Source organism: Onychomys torridus, chromosome 7 (assembly GCF_903995425.1).
Source record: "Onychomys torridus chromosome 7, mOncTor1.1, whole genome shotgun sequence".
NCBI classification, from domain to species: domain Eukaryota; kingdom Metazoa; phylum Chordata; class Mammalia; order Rodentia; family Cricetidae; genus Onychomys; species Onychomys torridus.
In genome coordinates this window covers 105,074,861-105,083,724 of record NC_050449.1, presented here as the reverse complement: position 1 = coordinate 105,083,724, position 8,864 = coordinate 105,074,861, and positions in this window count along the sequence as shown.

The window sequence follows — 8,864 nt, the reverse complement described above, 5'->3', positions numbered from 1 at the left end:
CATGTTGTTGAATCCAAACATTTGAAGTCACAGATATTGAGAGCAAAATGCTGATTACCAAAGACTATAGATGGAGAGTGAGGCCAAAGAATGTTGGCCAAAGATATAAAGTTTCAGACAGTAAAGACAAGTCTAAACTCTTGTTCAGCAGAGTGACTATAGCCAGTAACAATGTATGTTTCAAAAGAACAAACTTTACCTATGTCACTATGATATGAGCCGATGGGCATGGGAATAGCTTTATTTGACCTTTTCATGTGGAGTAAAATTTCAAAATAGTTAAGTACCCAATTAGTTAAACAATTACAATCTAATAGCTAGAATAGTGTTCATTAATAGTCATTAGTAATCCACTTAACAAAAGTCTATTAGGAGCTCTTCAATGGAAAATATTTTCAAGGCTGAAAACTGAATATAGAAATCTACCAAGAAGTTAAAAAAAATGCTGATACATAAATAACATCAACATTTCCAAAGCCATTTCTGATAGAACATTGGAAAATTATACATTGGAAATATATTTTAAGTGTGTATACATATTTAAAAGCAGAGTTGTGGGGCTGAGGAGATTGCTCAGTGGGTAAACAACTTACTTGATGGCCTGAGTCTGAGTCCCAAAACCTATGGAAAAAGCCAGATGTGGTAGCACATGTCAGTGACCACAGAACTCCTACAGTGAGATGGGAAATGTAAATGGGAGAATCAGATGGATGCTCAAATGTCATCCTGCCTGTAGTACACAGTACAGCAAGAAACAAGAAAAGAAAACTTGCTTCAACAAGGTAGAAAAAGAAACACACACATACACACACACACACACACACACGCACACACGCACACACACACAAATGAACACATTATCACACACATCCACCCATATACACACGAGAGAGAGAGAGAGAGAGAGAGAAAGGCACACACTTGCTAATTAAAAAAAAATACAGCTATCAATTAAACCAAAAGAAAGGTAGCAATCATGTCATTTGGATGACAGTACTTGGCCTCATTTCAACAGAGTTAGAAATAAACAATTTAAAAGAGCCCACCACTCTTTCTTTACTTCTTTCCCCACTGCATTTAGGAACCAAAAACACTTACTGAGATAACAATGAATTATGGTGGAAAATAAAATGAAATTGATAAAATATTTAACTGTACATGCTGACAAATAGTCTTCATTTCAGAATTGGTAGTTCAACATGAAAGCATTAATTAAAGGGATTTCTTACTTGAATTTTAAAATGAAACTGACAGACCAGTACTTCTAAAATGACAGAATAATGTGCTTAATTAACCATCTTCACAGTAAAGTGGTAATATAACTGGGGGAAATTACAAAAATAACCAGTAATTTAGTCTCCTGAAATTGTCCCCAGGATGTACAGCAGCAAGTGTTCATTCAAGAAAAACTTCTATAGTCTGTAAGAATAGCAAAGGCAAAAGGGCTGGAGAAATGGTTCAGGATAACCGATGCTGGCTGCTTTTTCAAATGTTTGAGTTTGGTTCTCAGCAAACATGGTTGTTCACAACCAACTGTAACTTCAGTTCCAGAGGATCTGATGGCATCTTCTGACATCAGCGGGCACCATATTCATGTGCACACAGATACACGTATAAGCAAGAGGCATTTCATCCTCTTCACTTGAGTGCTGTGTCCTCCTCTATTGCTCTACTGGAAGAAAACCATGCCAGAAACAGAGAGAGAGAGATTCTATGTGTTAGTATTCCATCTATTCCCCATCCTCCCTCATCTCCAACCTTCTGTACCAAGATTCCGGTGGTTCACCCTCGGGAGGCATAAAGAATCTGCAGAAGTAGTATGGATATTTGAGTTCTCCTGGTATGTAGGTGAAGATACATGTGCTCATGTCAGGATAGGGTGATTGGTAAAGGTTAGCTATGAAAGTGATTATGTTTTGTTAGTCTTTTATTTTTTCTTCTCAGAGATAGAGAGATGGCTCAGTGGTTATAAGCCCTTGCTGCTCTTCCAGAGGACCAGAGTTCAGGTACCAGCACCCACACTGGATAGCTTTAAACTGCTTGTAACTAACTCCAGCTCCAGGGGACAAGACACCCTCTTCTGTCCCAGACAACTGTTTACACACACACACACACACACACACACACACACACACACACACACGGTGGGGGAGGGATAAAAATAAAATAAATTAAATCTTTTACTTAAAAATGGTCTTTAGGGCTGGAGAGATGGCTTGGTGGTTAAGAGTACTGGCTGCTCTTCTAAAGGTCCTAAGTTCAATTCCCAGCAACCACATTATGGTGTACAACCATCTATAGTGGACCTGATAACCTCTTCTGGAATAAAGGCATCCATACATAAAATAAATAAATAAATCTTTTAAAAAATTGGTCTTTAAAGCAACAGGATTACATTTGCTTTTTTCCATTAATATATCCATGCTTTGACCATTTGAAGTAGAAAAAGGAATTTTGCATGCAATTACTTATTTAACATCTGAGACCCTACCAGTTACATTCTCATTAATATTTGTTTAAGCCAATTTATTTTCAGTAATGATCAAAAGGATTTATTAGTATGGCTTGCCATAAGTAAAGCTTGTACTTTCCTGTTTGCTATGGTTTCATTTAGTAAGAAATGGTCACCATTTATCTAGATATATGTTAAGTCAATCTTTTGGTGAAATGGTTATATTTCACTTTTCTATTTATTGATAATAGATTTAGATTTTCCATTCCTACCATTGTTGCCTAGAACTGTGGCATCTATCAATACCCTACCTAAATCTTCCATCTTGGAGGGAAGATTATGGGCCCAGGATGTTCTAAGGAGAGGTGAAACATTCCAGCTTGTATGGAAGTTCATTAAGCTTAGAAAGTAAAGAACTCAAAGGCTTCAGGAAGTCTCTGAAACTGATTAGATTCACTAAGCTCCTCCCTCCTCAAGCCTGTGTTCAATAAGCTCTAAGAACTTCTGATGACATTCTCAGATAAGTTGAGCTGTCAGGAATACGATCAGACTAGCCTAGCAACATAGAGGAGGCATATCATCTGAACTACCCAAAAGAGGTTCAGACCAAGGGAGCTACCTAGAAAGGGCACTCTCCAACCTGTCAAGCTGCCTATAAGCTGAGCAGTGCATACTAATTTTATAGATTTCATAAACTGTCACCCATGCTGGGGTGGGATTTTGACGATGCAACTGTCTTTGAGTTTATCTTGTTGCTCCAAATAAGCCCTCACTGATATTTCTTTCAGTAAACACAATAAAATTCATTGGTTCATCTACAGGCAACTAAGGAACGCTGAGAGTGAGAGAAATGGTCTTCCCCAGCAAAGAGTGCCCTAGTTGGTTATCCAATACCAAATGGTCAGCACTGAAAACAAGCAATACTATACCAAGGAGGCTACATTTAGGAGTGTGTGTGTGTGTGTGTGTGTGTGTGTGTGTGTGTGTGTGCATTTGTAACAAAATTGATGACAAAGAGCAAAGAGGCAAAGAATTTGAAAGAGCAAGGAGAGGTATATGGCTGGAAGTATTTGGAGGAAGGAAAAGGAAGGGGGAAATGATGTAATTATACTATAATCTAATAAATAAAAGAATTAGAAATCACTGGTTTACCAACATGGGTGTTGGTGATATATTTACTTTGGTCTTTCATCAGTTCCCTCTGGGGCATGTGTAATAAGTCTTGCCAGGCATAGGGTCACATAGAAAACTCTTAGAAACATGAACTCTGGAAGTTCTGTGAGATATTTTACACTTGAGATTTGCAATTTCAGCATTGAGACTTCAGGCAAGTGCTTACATGGCCTGATTTTAAATATTCTCTGGAGAGAATCTACTAGATTAGGAAAACAATGTGTTTCTTTCTATAATGAAAAGATCACATATTCTCACTTCCATATAACCACAAAGGCAATGACATTGTTTCAATGACTAAAATGTGGGTAGGTCAGTACGTAATACTGAAGTCTATAGACAGTGACTCAAGGTCACAACAAGGTTACCCATAATCTAGTTTCTTGTGCCTGAAGTCTAGTGGCTAGGAAGAGATCTCCTGGCCCCTGGAAGCTCTCACAGAAGAGCAGGCATATGCTTTCTTAACAGCCTCCTAACTCATGCTATGGATTCAGCACTCTGAGAGGGTATCTGTTTGGAACTGATATATAAAGGAAGGACAATACTATGTGTTAACGTCTTTGCTGTAGTTCAGGAGAAACCGGGCATTCCCTGGATCTTATCAAAAGGATTCAAGAGCATGTTTGAAAATTTCTCAATAATCAAAGGTGACATAATTTTAGTAGAAACTGAACACCAGGGATTTCCTCTTCTGACACAGAGATTCCATTTCCCTTCTAAATATAACTGAATGCCCTACATGTAATCAACATGTAGTTATGAAAGGATGTCCAGTACTGTAAAGAAGTAAACTGATAAATAATTACACAGTGAGCCTCCTTGGGTCTCTTATGTGTTCAGTATGCATATGATTCATAAGAAGACCTATCTTATCTCCCACCCAAATCATAGAGCTGCCAGGAGTCCACATCATCACACACGCTAAGAGGGGACATAAAACTTCCTACCATACCAATGGATGGCTTTTTACCTCATAATTATTCACGTTTTGCCTATAGTAAATCACACTGTATGATGTGTGTGTTTGTGTGTGTGTGTGTGTGTGTTGTGGAGGGAAAGGTTGAAATTAGGTATCTTCTTAAATCACTCTTCACTTTCTTTTTTTGAGAATTGGTCTCTCACTTAACCTGGAGCTGGAAGATTGCCCTAGATTGGCTGACTATTAAGCCCCAGGGGTCCCTTTGTCTTGCCTCTCTAGTGCTGGCCTTGGAGGCACATACCAGCATTCCACATTTTAGGTGGATTCCAATGAAATGAAGTCGTCTGCAGGCTTGTGTGCCAAGCACTTTACTGGCTGATCATTCCCATAAACCCTATATTTTATAACTTTCTGGTGAAAAGAAGCATTTCACCATTTTAAAACATTCCTCTTTATTTGCAATGACATTTCTATATATGCACATCTTATATGACATTAAAATAGCCAATTCAATATTTTAAATTTTTTTATTATTATTTTCTTACACATGTGGGTGCTTTTCCTACATGTATGTTTGTGTATCATGTGCATGCATGGTGCCCAAGAAAGCTAGAAGAAGGTGTCATATATGGGACTGGAGTTATAGTTGATTGTAAGCTGGCATGTGGACGCTGGAAACTGAACCTGTGGCCTATAAGACAACAGCAGGTACTCTGAACTTCTGAGACATCTCTCTAGACCTAACTGACCCATATTCTTTGAAATCCCATTGTTCCTGCCCTTTTCATTCTGTAAAGAAATTCTGCACATCTGAAATCTGGACTCTTCTGGAGTCCAGAGCCCCATTCATTTGTTTTCAATATCTTCTTTCTGTTACTGTCTGCAAATTTAATAATTTGTATTGATTATCTTTGTCTTAAATTCTGCTAACAAGCTCAGTAAGTATATTATGGGGTATGTTATATTCTTCAGGTTAACAGTTGTCCTCCTACCCACTTTCAATATCTTCCATTTCTTGCTGTTTTCCATGTTCTTTATTAATATAGAGTACATTTACATTTATTCTACCTTTATAATAGCTGTTTTCAAAGCCTTGTCTACCAAGTGCAACATTACAGTCTTTGTGGTTAGATTCCTCTGGTTGCCTTTTTCATTTAGACTCAGTCACATGTATTTTACTTGTCATTTACATATTGAAAAGAATTTTGAAGCTGGGATATTTTGAATGCTCCACCATGGAGAGATGGAGATTCCAAATTCTGCTATATCTTATTGAACAATATTAATTTTCTTTGATTGATGATTCAGTGGGCAATTGATTTGTTTTCACCCAAGCTGCAAACTTTGTCTCTGGAGTAACAATTAAATCCTCTGCCTGGTCAGTTATTCCGTGAACAGTGCTTCACAGCACCTTACATGTACATCACTTTGTGGACACCTGGTCCTTTGCACAAAGTTTATGTATAGATTTTTGGGTTTCCTTTGGTTCTGCCTTCTGAAGTAACAAATCACTTTCCAATATTTGTCACCATTGACTGTTTGGGACTCTGGTTTTTCAGGTCAGAGGCACAGCATGTTTTCCATTAAAGTTCTAGACAGTTCTTTCCCACTGCTAAGTGCATCATAAATAAAACTTTCAGAAACTAGGAAATCACATTGTGACACTTTCGTTACACTATCAATTTTCTGCAACATTTACCTGCTTTCTTTTTTACACTTTCTAGAACTTTCTGATGCTTATACCTTTATCTTTCAAAAACTATTTCTGCAGTGTTTAAGCCTCTAGGTCCGGCTCCAGCTCATACAGGGCTTGGGGGTTACTACTTCCATTCTTACAATCCACGCTAAAAGATCTAGAGAAATGAAGAAAAACACACATTTTCTTCAAATTACTGGTTAATTAAGGGTGTTGGATATATTATAATTAAGAAGCATTGAGACACAGGTATTTTTCTAAAAGATTTATTCATTTTTATTTTATGTGTATTAGTGTTTTGCTGGCATCTATTTCTGTGCTCTGTGTGCATGCCTAGTGTGTGCAGAAGCCTGCATGTATGTCTATGCTCTGTGTGCATACCTGGTGCATACAGAAGCCAGAATGCTGTCAGATCCCCTGGAACTGGGATTATAGACAGTTATGAACTGCCATGTGGGAGCTGGGAACAGGTGTTGTGAAAGAGCAACAAGTACTCTTAACTGCTGAGCCATCTCTCCAGATCTGACGCCAAGTATTTTCAGAGACAAAAGAACCAATACATGTTACTGTGTGGAGAAACTGACTCACACACAGAGGGGAGGACGAAATCATACAGAATTATTTAGATGAGTTTTGGAGACTGTATGCCAGGCAACTTGGGAAAGGCACTGGGGGAACCATCAGGTTGTGAGGACTCCACACTTGGCGTTCCATCAAGAACTCCACGGAGTCCTTATAAGAGGAGAGCCTAGGAAAGATCTACCTGGAGTAAAATTCTTCTACAGATCTTACCAGTTCCTTTTAAGTTCCTATTCTCAGCTGCAAATTTAACATCAAGAAATGAAGCTTTAAGAAAATAGCATGGTAACATATCGTTCAGGAAAAAGGAAAACACAGCCATGTCATAAAGTGTACAGAGGACACAGCACTGAAACATGTCAGAAGACAAAACAACTGAGATCAGGTTAAAAACAGTCCTTGTCCATCATTTCTTGCTATCACACCAAGTTCTTATTATACAGGATATTATTTACAGCTGAAAGAAACTCCAAACAGACTCTGTTCAAGAAATTTCTAAAGAACACAATTCAGATAATGTGAATACACTGTAATCCATAGAGTATTCAAAACCACTATGTTTGTTATGTTATGGAACCCAAAAGAAAGTGTATAGGATGGGTAATAAGAGAGGAATAATGCTATCAGAGAGATGTAAACTCTAAATATCAATGGGAAATAGATAGAAAATATTCTACATTGACAGTAATAATAATTCTCATGTACACTTTTAAAAATTTAGAAATTAATGATAAGCCAATAGTAACTTTTCACATTGAAATGAAAATAGAAAAGAGAATTGAAGGGAAAGATTACAAATAGAACTTTAATATATATGAGAAAATGTTAAAAATGTATAAAAATAAAATTTAATGCAAAAAGTAAACTGAAAAATCTTTGAAGAACTAGTTTCTAGAAGTTTCCAAAGTTAAGTTCAGAAAGCAAGAGAAACTTGAGGAAAAGGAAAATATTGAAGGAGGTTGAAGAAAATACTCATTTTACCTTAATAAATAGGCTAAGAATGCAAATTACCACTGGCATCTTAATAGACATCATGCAAACCAATGGACAATGGAAGGAGATTTTTAAGTCTTTGAAGTTACCCTTAAGCACACCATTATTCTTTTGTTCTAATTGAAATTATTATTCAAAAGCCAAACTCAAAAACTATATGTGGTAGTGTACACCTGTACTCCCAGCCCTTGGGAAGGAGGTGAAGGCAAGAGGATCATGAGTTCAAAGTCATCCTGAGCTACATAGTAAATCTGAGGGCATCCTGGGCTACCTGAGACCTCCCAAACACAAAACAAAACAAAAAGCAAAAAATCCAGTAAAATTCATTGTCAGAAACTTACCTTAGGAGGGATGTCAGAAGAATCATTCAAGGCAGATGTAAGTGATAGAGAAGAGAAACTGAGATTTTGTTTTTAGATGCCAGAGAATGAATAAAGGATTGTGAAATAAGATATCAGGTTCCCATTTCAATTCACACAAAAGTTAAGTGTCTGGTTAGGCAATGATAATAAGCATGTATCGAGTGGTTATGGCAGATAGATAAGTGGAATGACGACCATTGTAAGTGACAGGAGGAGGAAATTGCAAATGTTTGTCACAGGGGATCCACAGTACAGGAGAGTGGTACAGAGTTGTTTGAATTGAACTTACATTATTTTTACAGATACAGACAGGAAGCTGCTTTTCAAAAGAAATATAATAAAATGTCATCTCTAAGATGACATATGAACCTTAGCATGCATGGACAAAACAGCACAGCAGAGCGCAGAAGGCAAAGCATCAAAAAACTAAAGGAAGGAGACTGTTCCCCTTTAAGAGCACAGATTCAACACCCTTCTCTTTAGTTACTGATAGGACACAAAGGCTGAAAGTTGGTAAGGGGGTAAGATACCTGAAGTTGGAGACCTTCTCTCCAGCCCCCCACTAAGCCCTGTTAGTCCAACAACCCACTTATAAAATAAACATATAGACACTTACATTATTTAAACTGCTTGGCCCTTAGCTCAGGCCTACCATTGTCTAGCTCTTAATCTTATATTTAGCCCATTTCT